At 32.7% G+C, this 14,298-nt stretch overlaps 2 pseudogenes; both read right to left on the minus strand.

Moving 5' to 3' along the window:
- Window positions 1–5,585: 5,585 nt before the first annotated feature.
- LOC120215573 lies at window positions 5,586–14,008 on the minus strand (annotated as a pseudogene).
- LOC120214700 lies at window positions 12,175–13,919 on the minus strand (annotated as a pseudogene).
- Window positions 14,009–14,298: the final 290 nt, after the last annotated feature.

The following is a 14,298-nucleotide window of genomic DNA, read 5'->3' on the forward strand; positions in this document are numbered from 1 at the left end:
AACCAAAAAAATAAGAATGACAATTCTATCATTTTACATTACTGAAATTAAATTCATCTGACAAGTCTGCAAACCAAACAGAATATGAAATTAGATTCCAATTCAATTTTCTGTCAACCAAACAAGTTTCAGATTCAGATTCTAATTCATTCAAATTTCAATTTTTTCACATATTTCAATTCCCTTATAAATATTCGAGCGAACCAAACTCCACCAAAATGTTTTGCATTTCAATCTTTGGTTGGAACTTGTGGAGATTTAGTAATTTTCTCTTCATAATTTTTCCAAGAAAAATTTGCTTTTATACTGCAACAGTAGGTCCCTGTAGTACCACTGTTAGGGTAGCTTGTACACTTCGTAAATTTCTCTTGACAGTCATATTAACAACACGGACAAGTTTTTTTGGCATTTATTAATCTTTCCCAGCTCTGGGTTTATGCCACGTGTCCATAAATATAGTGGCTTCTTCTTCCAAAACTGCAAATATAAGAACGGGACCACCATCCTTTGGCTCTAGCTATCGCTTGCACCTGCGATGGGGAAGGGGAGAGTTAATCGCCATGAAACTCGATCACGTTGAGGCAAATTTTATGTGCTTTATTTTTCTGGGTTATGATTGGGACAATAAATGAAATGAGTTGAATATTATTTAGCTGGACTCAGATTTGAAAATTTTAAATTTGAATTTCATCTCGAAAGCTTGTGAATCTAACATTGTCGATTTCTACTTGAACTCGAAATCAAAAATTAAACTTTGATTCGAGTTTTAAAATTTGAACTCGAAATGTTTTTAGATTTAACTAGGTTTCATCAGAGTTGTCTTAAACATTTTAGACGACCTGAGCGAAAATTCAAAAAATAAGTCATATAGAATGAAAATATATTCTATTATTTTGAACAATTAATTTAATATTATATTAATAAAGCATAAAAATAATTAGATTATGAGCCCTCAAATATAAAAGTAGAAAATAAGAAATATTTTATAAAATTTAAAAAATTAGGGGTCCTTAATTATAAATTTTGTTCTAAAACTAAAAAATAGATCTTATAAAAGAAAACTATATATTCTATTATTTAAAAAATAATTTAATACTACAGTAATAAACCATAGAAAAATAATTAAATATGGACGCTTAATTATAAAAGTAGAAAGTAAGAACAATTTTATAAATTTGAAAAAATAGGGACCCTTTGTTATAAATATTGAGCATGAACTCAAACATATATCCTATAGAATGAAAACATATTATATTGTTTTAAACAATCAATTCAATGTTATATTAATAAATTATATAAAATTTAAATTATGATTTCTCAATTATAAAAAGTAATCGTTAAGGGTACTTAATCATAAAGTGAAAAAGTGAGAGTCTTAACGATCGTTAAGCCCGTCTCCAATCCTCATATTTACTCTATAACATCTCTATCTCTACTTTAAATATAAAATAATAATTCATTTCCAACAGTATCTCTACATTACCACAAATTCTATTTTATTCATAATATATAACTATTATAATATTAATTTTATAAATATAAAATAAAACATATACAATTCTAATAAATATCAAGATAAAAATTATAAATAAAATATTCATAAATAATATTACGAAAATTAAAATAAATTAAAAAAACCAAAAATCAGAAGAAGAAAATATGTAGCGCAACTACAGTGCAACGCTAGTTGTAGCGTGCACTATAGCCCGACGCCAGTAGGGATGGCAAACGGTATAATTTCGTGGATTCCGCACCCGCTCTAGTTGGGGCAGGGATGTGTATAATTTTAGTAGGTAGTGGGCGGGTGTGGATTTAGAAAGTGGTACCCGTCGCGGGTAGTGGGCGGGTAATGGGTTTGAGACCTTACCCGCGTCGCATCCACCAGCCCCATATCTGTCTGCCCAACTAAATATCTATTAAATTTTGGACCATTATGAATTTAAGTGTAATTTTAGAGACTAATTTATAAATCCTAATATTATAAAAGATATAACATGTAATTTAACCAAATATTAGAGATGAGTTTATGCATAAATTTTTTCTTTCAAACCTCTCGGTACAACGCCGATATTTCAAACCTCTAGTCTCCACTCTTCAGCTTATTCAAGTACGTTTCTTCCCTTTTTACTTTTTTTGTAAGAGCCATTTCCGTAGTCATTTCGTTTTAAACTCCTCTACATTTCGTTTTAAGAGTTTAATTTTTATTTTCTCGTATTGATTTTTAATTATTTTTTAGATTCATCTCAATGTTTGTTTTAAGCTTAATTTCTTAATGTTCTGCAAATCAGTATCTTGTCATTGAGCACCCACGTTTTAGGCCAACAGAGTCATATCGTTGCTTTTCAAACCTCCATTTTTAACGTCACTTAATAGAATTAAATGTTTCACTCGTAGTTTCTTTAGTACTCTGTTTGGCTACAAGGAAAAAGTTGCGGATGTTAAATATGCTAACTTTGAAACTGACTTTTTCAAATTCAAATTTCAACCGAGATTTTTGCAATTTTCTAATTTTTCGAAGTGTTAAAAGTATTTTAAATTAAAAATTGCTCGTAACTTCCGGTCTTTAATTACTGAGTTTCCTGGTCCTTACGTTTGTTGAATTTTATTTTATTTATTTCTAAAATTTTCTAATTTATGAAGCTAATGTTACATCTTACATTTTCCTAAAACATAATATTCGGAAACTATTCTTCTTTTGTACTTAAAAGTTTTTCATATGTTCAGAGATTCAATGTCTTCCTTATGTTTTATTACTTTTCCCTCTTCTTGTTCCCGAAATTAAATTTATATACTCATTTCTGAAGAGTTGCTATTTTAGGAAGCCTTAAATCATCTTAGTTTACTTCGACAAAACTTAACTGTTCTCAGCTTTTGTTTTGGTTAAATTCGATGATATTTTCTCAGATGATATGAAATAAATATATAATGTCCTTGAATTATATGCGTGTAATTTAATTTCCTTTTCCTGTTTTACTAAAAAACATAGTGTTTGTCATTTATATTTATAGGCTTTAATTATATCTTTTATTATGGTGTTTTATGATAATGATGATTGTAATACTGAAGTATCAGATGTCACAAGTATTGCCTGAAATTTTAGAATGTTGTGCCAAATAACAAAAACATTATGTGTTTGTCATTTGTGTTTCTATACTTTAATTATGTCTTTATTATGTTGTTTTATGTACTTTAAGATCTATATTAACACTTAACTCAGATAATCCTTTGTTTATTTTATTATGTTTCTTAATAGACGTGTTTGTTTTATGTTTGTTGCTTATGTATAACTTAAGTCTGCTGTCAGGCGGGTCTAGTCAGGTACGTCTCTAGTGAGTAGTAGGTGTGGGGATGGATTTGAGAATGTACCCTCGTGGGCGGGTGTGGATTTGAAATTTTTTACCCATCATGAGTGGTGGGGGGTGGTGGATTGAAAAATATTAGGTGGGTATGGGGATGAGAATGGGAATGGGGATGGGGGAGGGGTATTCGCACCCGACCCGCCCGTTTTCTATTCCTAAACGCCACAATCCAGCATAACAATGGCGATGGGCTGACGCACTCCAAAATGGAGATGAATACCACTCCAGCGATGCTCTGGATATGGCCTAAGGTACTCCCCTTTAAGTCGACTCTAAATTTAATCTTATACTCGAGTTCAATTTAAGTTCAAAATTTAACTCCAAGTTAAACTTTTAAGTATATGAAACATTGTACAATATTCTTTTTAAAAATTAAAACATGAATATGATTAATAATTTAATTAAAAAATAAATTTTTAATATTCTTTTTAATTATTTACAAACTTTTTAAGTAACATATTAAATAATTAGGCTGGGTTTATTAAAAATTTGAATAAAATTCAGATTTTAATTTAACTTATTTAGATTAAATATTAATCAAATTATAATCTAATCAAACTTTAACAATTTGCAATCTCAAGTATTATTTGTAACCGTAATTTTAATATTCAATGGTTCAATGCCTCTGACAGGAAAGATAATGGAGAGAGGAATGGATTTTGGTGTTTATTTACTGAACCTAGAAATGGGTCCAGAGCATTGGCATCGGCTGCCGTGTTCAGGTCATCAGTATCAATGTCTATGTCTGGAAAATGCATTCATTCATTCTAGTTTTATACACACTTTCTGAACTCATTGTAATTTTGGAGCCCAATTCAACAACCGTAGGGTCTTGCCGCCCCCACGTTTTAAATTTTCATAGCAGTGGTTCACAACTGAAAACGGAAATATTCACACCTTGGGATGGCCCATACGGTTCACACACGCAAACTCAGGCTGTGGTCCAGTCTACGTATACATAAATAGCCATTGACAACCACAGCCCACGATAACATGTCAAAAATTAACCTTCAGTACATAGGGTTCACCCTCAAAATTCATGGCTCTCAAAATTAGGATTTTTAGCCCAATAATTATGGCGGAGAAATTTATTAGTTCAACAGGCAGCTCAAATTGTATTTTAATATCTACGACATTTTCTATTGTGAAGGTTGATCTCGTCATGTGGAGATAACGAGTTTCCAAAAAATATTTTTTATGCAAACTTAACACGTAAATATGATGAGTTTCAAAAAAATATAATTTTTATTAAAATCTATCATATCAAGCTTACAAGTTCTAATAAAAATATTTTTTTATTAGAACTCGCCATGCCCACATGACGAGTTTCAAGAAACTGTAATAAATATAGTAGTTTGCTAAATAATTTTTAATCACTCTAAAAACCTAAATAATTATTGCACCATTAATGGTTGATTTTGTCCAAAACAAGCCTTGAATTGTAAACACATATTTGAAATTAATAAATAAATTATTAATATTAAAAATTTACACAAGCTTTACATACTAGATTGAATTTAGATAAATAAATTTTTGGATAAACTACTGAATTTATTTATATATTTATATATTTTACTCACTAAATTTTAAAAAAAAAAGTTTTAATCATTTATGTTATTGTTTTCTTAAATTTTGATCACTTAAATAATCAATTGTTACATTTTGGTCACTAAATTATTCACTCACATTACTTGATGATATGACACATTAATCAAAAAGTGCTAATCTTTAATTTTATCCCTAAATTTTAGATAGAATACTAGTTTAACTTTCAACTTTAGGGAAGTATCATTTTAACTCTCAAACTTTAGAAAAATAATAATTTAACCTCTGAATTTGACTAAAGTCTCCGTAGCCCTCGCCTCTCACCACTGTCAACGTTGATCGACATCGACTGTCGTTGTCGTCGACTATTAGACCTTAAAATTTACATTTCACTCCCTTTTGACATCCTGCATGCGAAATTAATATCGTTTAATTAGAAAATTATTAAGAAATTAATAAATTTAAGTTAAAAATCTTCGATTTTCTTTTAAATTAAACTATAGCAACAATTTATTATTTTAAAAAATAAAATAATGGAGAACTTTGCATATACACGTATGTATAGATATACATTTGATATGCAATTATTAGGTCGGTATTAATGAATATATGTCTCCGTTTTAAAGGATAAAACATATGTATAGATATACACTTGATTATTTATAGGATTGGTTTAGAGTTTAGTGTACGTGAAGATTAATCGGCAGAATCTATTTCTTGTATCCAACTGTCAGCATCCCACGTGTCCCGATAATTATCACCATTATCAAATATCCCTTTGAAGATGGTGGATAATGTTATTTTCTTCCACCTATTGGGGAGCCTTAAGTTCAACTGAGCAGCAAGCCAACTTACGTATTCAACCTCGTCGTTCTGAAGGATTTGAGTATGATGCTTGGGCATCCCCGCCTTCTCCATCTTACTGTAAAGTTCTTCAACGGAAGACATCATCGCTTCTCGGGACGGCAGCTCCACCGTGCCGGACAAAACTTTTGCCACCCATTTTGCTTGTAATTCTATCACTTTAAAGATCACCACCTGATTATGTAAACATCATGAAACTTGAAAACGCACGCAGTCTTTGAACCAGTGACAACAAACAAACGTGTCAGAAAAAAGGTTTACCCTGTAATTTAGTCCCACGAATGAAAGCCAAGGGGCCAAGCTCGGTGGAAACACATGCTTATACAATGGTCCAACACGGTTGTCGTCCACAGTAACGACCCCATTTGATTTAAGAAATGGGTAATGGTATTTGTAGCCAGTGCAATGAATAATCACATCTGCATCAACAGTCGTTCCATCTTTGAATACCACCTTACCGTCCTTATGAGCGCATTCGATCTGCATAAAAAAATGAGGTTAGTCTATCTAGAAAAAAAAACTGATCAGATTGAAGTCTAATGAATTGATAAAATGTAAAACAAACCATTGAATGTTGCCAAGCGTTATTATAAATGCCACCCTTTACCAATTGAAAACTTGGTGTTCTAACAGCTTGATGAACTTGTTTTGCAAGAGGGTAGATTTCTTTCAGAATGTCGACGGCACTTGGTCCGTTCCCGATGAGCACCACCGTCTGTCAACCATGAACCAAAATCATTGTATGTATTGAATGTTGCAGGGTGATTACAGTTAGTTTTAGTACCTTGTTTTTGAACTGTTCAGGAGTACGGTAACTGTGACTATGCATCTGCAATCCCGGCCAAATATCCCTTCCTAAAATATATGAATTGCAGTTGTTAGAACTGAAGAAAATTGATGTAATGCAAGCTCCAAATGGCATCCATGGACTACCTGGAAATTCTGCAACATTTGGCTCCGTGAAATTACCATTGCAAATGACCACAGCTTCAAAAATCTCTTCTTTTGATTCCCAAGTTGAGTCCGGCTCTCGAGTTCTAGTCTCAACAACCCACTCGTGAGTCACCTCATCAAATAGCTCCACCCGAACCACTTCATGTCCAAATCGAATCAGCTCCATCAACCCGAAATCCCTGGCAAAATCCTGGAGAAACCTGAGGACCTCCGTGTGACCCGGAAACGTCCTCGGATCCCCACCTTCTTTCTTCTCAAAAGGATAGTCCAAGAAGCTCATTGTCTGCCTAGGAACGTTGACTCGAGTGGATTTGTAGAGGCTGCTATTGAACTATTTCACGATTAGGATCAAGACCCAACGGGTCGGTCTCCATCCGTGGATTATACAACCAAGTACCACCAACTTTATCGGCCTTCTCGAAAACAGTGACACGGTGACCTTCTCTTTGAAGCTCCCTGGCCGTAACTAGGCCTGCAGTGCCAGCTCCGATGACTGCTACCTTATAAGATGCTCCCATTTTCACCACTATATCCAAGGCTTACACCCCCACCCCCTTTTATAGATAAGCCTTGAAGCCTTACAAATTTGACAAATCTAGCTTTCATGCCCACTCTGTGCCAAAAAAATATCATTTGTTCAGAAAAAGTATGCCATTGCTAACGATTTTCTTTAGTTCAACCCTTGTTTTTCTTAGTGCATTCATAATTTCTGGAAAGTACTCCATTGCGTGGTTTGAACAATCTTTGAGGGACCACTTGTTTCTGAATTGTTGAAGTTGAATTGATAAAATTGGAAGAATGAGTTGGGAGAATAAAAATATGACCGGTACATGTATTCAATTGGTTAATCTAATAAACGGTCAAATTAAACTTAAAATCAAATCAATTATTATTATTTTATTATCAATAAAATCGAATAAAATTCAATTGATTCAATTAGTTTTTGAATCCGAAATTTATTATAATTTTTTAATTAGATTAATATAAATTTAATTTAGATTGTTTTATATGTTAAAATTTGATTAAGTGTTGAAAATTTGACGAGTCTAATTATTAAAAATATTTAGATTTTAATTCTCAAGAGGTTTGTGTTTAAAGTATATAATATATATAATATTTATTTTCAATTAATTAATAAATTTTAAACAAATTAAGAGATAACTAAATTTTATTTTTTTCTAAAATATTAAATTAATCTAATATTTAATTATCTGACTGATTAATTAATTAAATTTTAGAATATGTTTGGTGCAATGAAGTTCAAAATTGTAGGGTAGAAGAGGAGAAAATAGAATCCACGATTTTAGTGGTAAAATACCAAAACACCCTTAATTATATTTGAAAATTATTTGCTACTATAGTTAAAACTGTTGACTATTGTTTGATGCTGTGAATCTTTTCAGATTTTTTGCTCACATGTCAAACCTCTATTGTTCCTTGCTTTATACAACCGTGTGGTGCCATGTAGGAGAGTCCCCACCTATACCAAGAAATTTGAAAATAAAATTTAGATTTGAAAATAAAATTATTTTGAAAAATAAAGTATTTAAAGGCGTTTTTTCAGAAAAATCACTGGTGATCGGTATATTTATCGATCTAACACCGGTCAGATTATATTTTTCGATCTAACACACGTAGCAGTAAAGCGCGCTCCTTGCCCCGCGCTATATGCTGATTTGGCGCCACGTGGGATATAGCGCGCCCCCTGTACCGCGTTATACGATGACATGGCTTACACGTGGGTATAGCACGCCCCCTGATCCGCGCTATACTCACGTAGGATTAGCGCCGCCCCTGCTCAGTGCTATACCTTGGTACAAAATTATATTTAGCACGGACCTTGGTCCGCGCTATACCTTTTATCTGAATAATTACATATAGCGCGGTGCAGGTACCGCACCTTATATGGTTATAAATACCCTTCACTCCCGGTTAAGTTTCTCACATCTCCTCACATCTCTCCTCTTAACTTATAAATTAATACAACAATTCCGTCAACGAGTAATATTCTGGTAATTTTCTCATATTTGATTTAGAAGTTCGTGCGATTTTCGTTATAATTTTTTTATTATACTTATTGTTTATTATGATTATTTGAAAAAAATATTATACTAATTATTTTCAATTAATTTTTGTGTTTGTAAAATTGAAAAACATGAGCATACGTCAAAATAGTTTTGCGGTGCAGGTAATAATATAAAATTATATTATTTAAAGTAGTCAAGGAACCCTGCGAGATCCATGATATCACATCTCCATCCACCGGAAGCCCTAGATGCATAGCAACATCCTTAAGTGTAATCGTGCACTCTCCGCACGGAAGATGAAATATGTGGGTCTCCGGCCTCCACCGCTCTACTAAGGCAGAAATAAGGTCTGGTTATATCTTACAGTGACCCTGATATTTACCTATGTAACCAAATCCAGCCTCTACTAAATACAGCAAGACACGGCTAGGTATCACTAACTTAAGATTCCTAATAAAATGATCTAATACACGGTCCTTCACCTAAAATTAAATAATTACACAAATTAATTCTTAATCTAATAATCATGCATTAAATAAATCAACAAATTATTACAAATAATTTAAATTAAATTAAAACGTTAAAATGTTACCGTATCAGCAAAGTGTCGAGATATATGATTTCCATCCAAACGAAGTAGACCGCCTTCCATTATATATCTGTAAAAAAATTATATTAATAAAATATTAAATAAAGTAAAATGTTTAAATAAATTAAATACATAATATTAAAAATATTATAAAATATACCTTAAACAGATAGAGTATTTGAGAGAATTTGAGAGAATATGATATGATGAAAGTAATGGACGAGGAGGTATTTATAGGGACGGTTGGGGGGCAATTAAAGGTATAACGGGCCCCCCGTACCGCGCTATACCCCACGTGTCAGATAAACAGCTATAGCGCGGAACAGGGGTACGTTATATCAACGTGTAAGCTATGTTAGCGTATAGCGCGGTACAGAGGGCGCGCTATACCCCACGTGGCGCCAAATCAGCATATAGCGAGGGGCAAGGAGCGCGCTTTACTGTTACGGGTGTTAGATCAGAAAATATAATCTGATCATGTGTAGATCGATAAATATACCGATCACCGATGATTTTTCGGAAAAACGCCGTATTTAAAGGGGTTATGTGTGAACATTGGAATTGATAATTATAGTTTAATTGAATCTTTTTCATTGTACTTTTGAGACTATGATAAATTCATTATAATTAATATATGTCACTTTACTTTACTTTTGTTTAATTTAGTTTTACTTTTGGAAGAATAAAATGATATTTTTATAATTTATTTTAATAGTTAATAATAATTAATTATTTGAATTGATTATGATATGTATTTTTAAAATTCTAATTTTTTAAGGCTTTCTCCCTTTGTTTGTAAGAAAGATGGTGACGCTAATTTTTTGACGACTATCACTTGTATTTTATCAGAATTTTAGTTGTGTTCTCTTTCTTTTTTAAAATGTTTGAGTTTTTGTATTATTTTGTTTAAAAGTACTGTTTTCTCTAATGGAAACGATGGATGTTTTCTGTTTATTTGTGTTTTTGTATCACAATTTTCTCCTATTTCAAGATTTGTGTTTGTTTAAAATATATATGTAGTTTTGAAAAAAAAAAAGTAAAGTGACTCTTTTGTTATATTTTTCTATCGTGACCGTTCAACTCAGAAAATAAATATAATATGATATTTTGATCAACATTTCTCCATCTTTGACTATTACGGTGCTTGCGTGACAGTTCACGGTGTGACATGGTGTCAACGATACTGATGTGGTAGACCATTTGTCATGTTTTTGAGTTAACAATTTAGTTCATATGTCATGTCATCTGTCACGTTATCAACCATAGTAAACTACCACATCAGTACAGTGAATTGTCATGTCAACACCGTAACAGTCAATGATGAAAGACATTGGTCAAAGGGTAATATTGAATTTATTTCTTAAGTCGGAGGGTCACATTGAGAGAAAAAAATAATATGAGGGTCATATTGAGAGAAAAAAATAATATGAGGATCACATTGATTTTTTTAAGTTACAAACACCTCTGATGCATTTTTGTCTTACATTTAACATTACTTCCCATGTTGAACATTTTTTTTGTTATCTTGTTGATCTATTCGTGATTTGGGTCCTCATAATAGTTTTCATATTAATAGGTTATAGGTGTTTGTAATCACTTAAGATAGATTGTGTGACTTTCTTTGATTTGAGTTACTTATTCAAAAATTTAAACATTAAAAAATATTCTTTTGAGAAGGCGAACAATATATCTCGAAACTAATTACATCGGATGATCATCAAAGTTTTAAAACGTCTAACCTTTAGATGAATTTCTATCTTAAATTTAACATTATTTCTCATGTTGGACATTTTTGTTATCTTGTTATCTATTCCAGATTTGGGTCCTCATTGTGACTTTCTTTGATTTGAGTTATTTATTCAAAATTTTAAGCATTAAAAAATATTCTTTTGAGAAGATGAACAATATATCTTGAAACTAATTACATCGGATGATCATCAAAGTTTTAAAACGTTAAATCTTTAGATGAATTTTGAGTGAGTTTAATAGAAAAGCAATATGAAGAGAAGAAATGAGAGTCAAATATAAATGTTTCTAAACCCATAAATGGTGATCGATGATGAGTGTCGTTTGATTAGTTGCAACGATTGAGAGAGTTGACGAGTTTGTGTATAATAAAAAATAGAAAAAAAACGACCACGTCATCACACTATTAATGATTTAACAATCTAATGACAAAAAAAAACAATGCTGAAATTTTAGTGTAAAAATTGTAAAATTTTAAAATTTAATGATCAAATCAATGCACAAACTAATGTTTAATGACTAATGGGATAGTTCACCCTTAATCCTTTTTTACGCCTAGATTGGGATCTAAAAGCCTCTCTTTTATCATCCAATTACCCAATGCCGTTTTAATTTTTATTTGTAAAAAAGCTAAAGGATTTAAAAAAAACTGAAAATTTATTAACATATACAAGAAGTTATATATCCAATTACCCAACGGTCATCGAGCGTTTCTGTTTCCTCGTGACCTATTCCCTGACGCCGCCTCCATGACTTAAAGATTGTTGTAGAAAGTTATAGTTTTAAAACATAAAGAAATTTCTATATTTTTTTTTCTGTGGGAAAAATGGTTGAAGGTATTTCTTTTTACGAAAGAGAGAACGCCCACCGAAAAGAACACTTCGGATTTCTTTAGAAAAGTAATTTTTCACCCGCATGTTTGATTTTGATTGATTATGAAATGCTACATCAGCGATGATGTGAGGCTTAGCTCTTATTAAATGTTTTGAATTTTACAGTTGTCTCCTTTAAAATATTATATTAGAAAAATCAACAAATAGTAATATTTATATTTTTTTGTTTTATTTAAATAGAAGTGGGGATCAAAACACTAGAGTTTTACACCCGTACGGGGACCATGAAGGTCTCTAAGCACAACGTCCTGAATAGCAGGTGGCAAAAGATCAATAGTCTGGAGAACAGTCGTGGTATCGAAAGTCGTCTTGGCTAAAAGATCAACCACAACATTTGCTTCGCGGGGGATTCGGGAGAACTCAACCTGCCACCACATAAACAACACTATCTCAATAACCAGACAGAAACACAGACAGATCAGTTAACTTGGCTGTCGGAATTCGTAACCTCGTCATTTTGAAGGCTGTGTATGATGCTTGGCCATCCGGTCTTCTCCATCTCACTGTAAAATTGTTCAACAGAACATGCCATTGCTTCTTGGGGCGGCAGCTCCACCGTGCCGGAAAAAACCTTTGCCACCCGTTTCGCTTGAAGTTCCATCACTCTAAAGACCACTGCCTGATTGTGTAAAAAAACTATGTTCATGTCTTTTCCATAAGATAAGCCAAAACCCAGAAGGTCAGGTAAATCTTTTTAAAAATGTGTACCCTGTAAGTTAGTCCCACAAAAGAAAGCCAAGGAGCTAATTTTGGTGGAAACACATGTTTATACAATGGTTCTTCAACACGGTTGTCGTTCACAGTAACTATCCCATTTGGCTTAATAAATGGATAATGGTACTTGTACCTGCAAGATTTCTCTCTCTCTCAAGAGTATTGAAAAGCAAGCATATTAATTCAAAAAGGATAAAGGGATTTAAAATAGGAATACCCGGTGCAATGAATAATGATATCCGGGTTAACAACTGCAATTCAGGTGTTCTAACAGCTTGATGAACTTCTTTTGCAAGGGGGAAATCTCTTTCAAAATCTCAATGCCACTTGGTCCTTTTCCGATGAGAACCGCTATCTGTCAGTCATAATCAGGACAGGGGATGTACTCATAATATTCGAGAGGACCAAAACGATTATCAATAAAAAATACAAAAAAAAACATCTATTACTGCATTTGCATATTCATTTGGAGGACTACAAGGTGATTGTAAACGGTTCCAATACCTTGTTTTTAAACTGTTCAAGAGTACGATAGTTATGACTATGCATTTGCAATCCCGGCCAAGTATCTGTACCTAAAATATGACAAATTATATTTATCTGTTAGAAACAAAAGATTTAAAGCTTTACAAGTTGCATATTTGTTCCATAATAAAATGCAAGTTGTTAAGCGGCATGAATAACAGATACCTCAGAAGTCTGCAATATTTGGCTCAGTGAGATTACCATTGCAAATAACCACAGCCTAGAAAATCTCTTCTTTCGGTTCCCACGTTGAGTCCGTCTCTCGAGTTCTAGTATCAACAGCCCACTCGTGAGTCGCCTCATCAAATAGCTCCACTCGAATCACTTCATGTCCAAATCGAATCAGCTCCTTCAACCCGAAATCCCCGGCAAAATCCTAGAGAAAGCTGAGTACCTCTTAGTGACCCGGAAAAGGCCTCGGAGCATCACCTTCTTTCTTCAAAAATGGATGGTCCATGAAGCTCATGGCGTGCCTAGGAGAAATCACTCGAAGGGATTTATACAGGCTACTATGAACTATTTCACGATTCGGATCAAGACCCAATGGGTGGGTCTCCACCAGTGGATTATAGAGCCGAATACCACCAATTTTGTTGGCCTTTTCTAAAACAGTGACATGGTGGCTTTCTCTTTGAAGCTCTCTGGCTGTAACAAACCCTGCGACGCCTGCTCCTATGACCGCTACCTTATAAGATTCTCCCATTTCCACCACTCAAACGCTCACGTCTTCAGTTAAGAGACCGGGTTTATTCGATTTGGTATCGAGATTCCAATGTCAACGATCTACATTATTGTTGGATAATACAAATCAAAAATAAAATAAAATATATTTTATTAATTGGGCGAGGAAATCAATGGAATAGTTTCAGCTTTCAACCACTCTTAATCCCATGTTCGAGCAGGCCGGCTCAAGTTGTTTACATTTTTATAAATAAATATATAAAAATTAACAAATAATTTAATTATATATTATATCGATAAACTTTGCCATTAAATTTGATCGGATAATCAACAGAGTAACATTTTTTATACATAAGATTAACAAAAGTAAATAGTTTAACGATTTATATGCAACAAAATTA

This window comes from Hibiscus syriacus, unplaced genomic scaffold, assembly GCF_006381635.1.
Source record: "Hibiscus syriacus cultivar Baekdansim isolate YM2019G1 unplaced genomic scaffold, ASM638163v2 tig00000764_pilon, whole genome shotgun sequence".
Lineage (NCBI taxonomy): Eukaryota > Viridiplantae > Streptophyta > Magnoliopsida > Malvales > Malvaceae > Hibiscus > Hibiscus syriacus.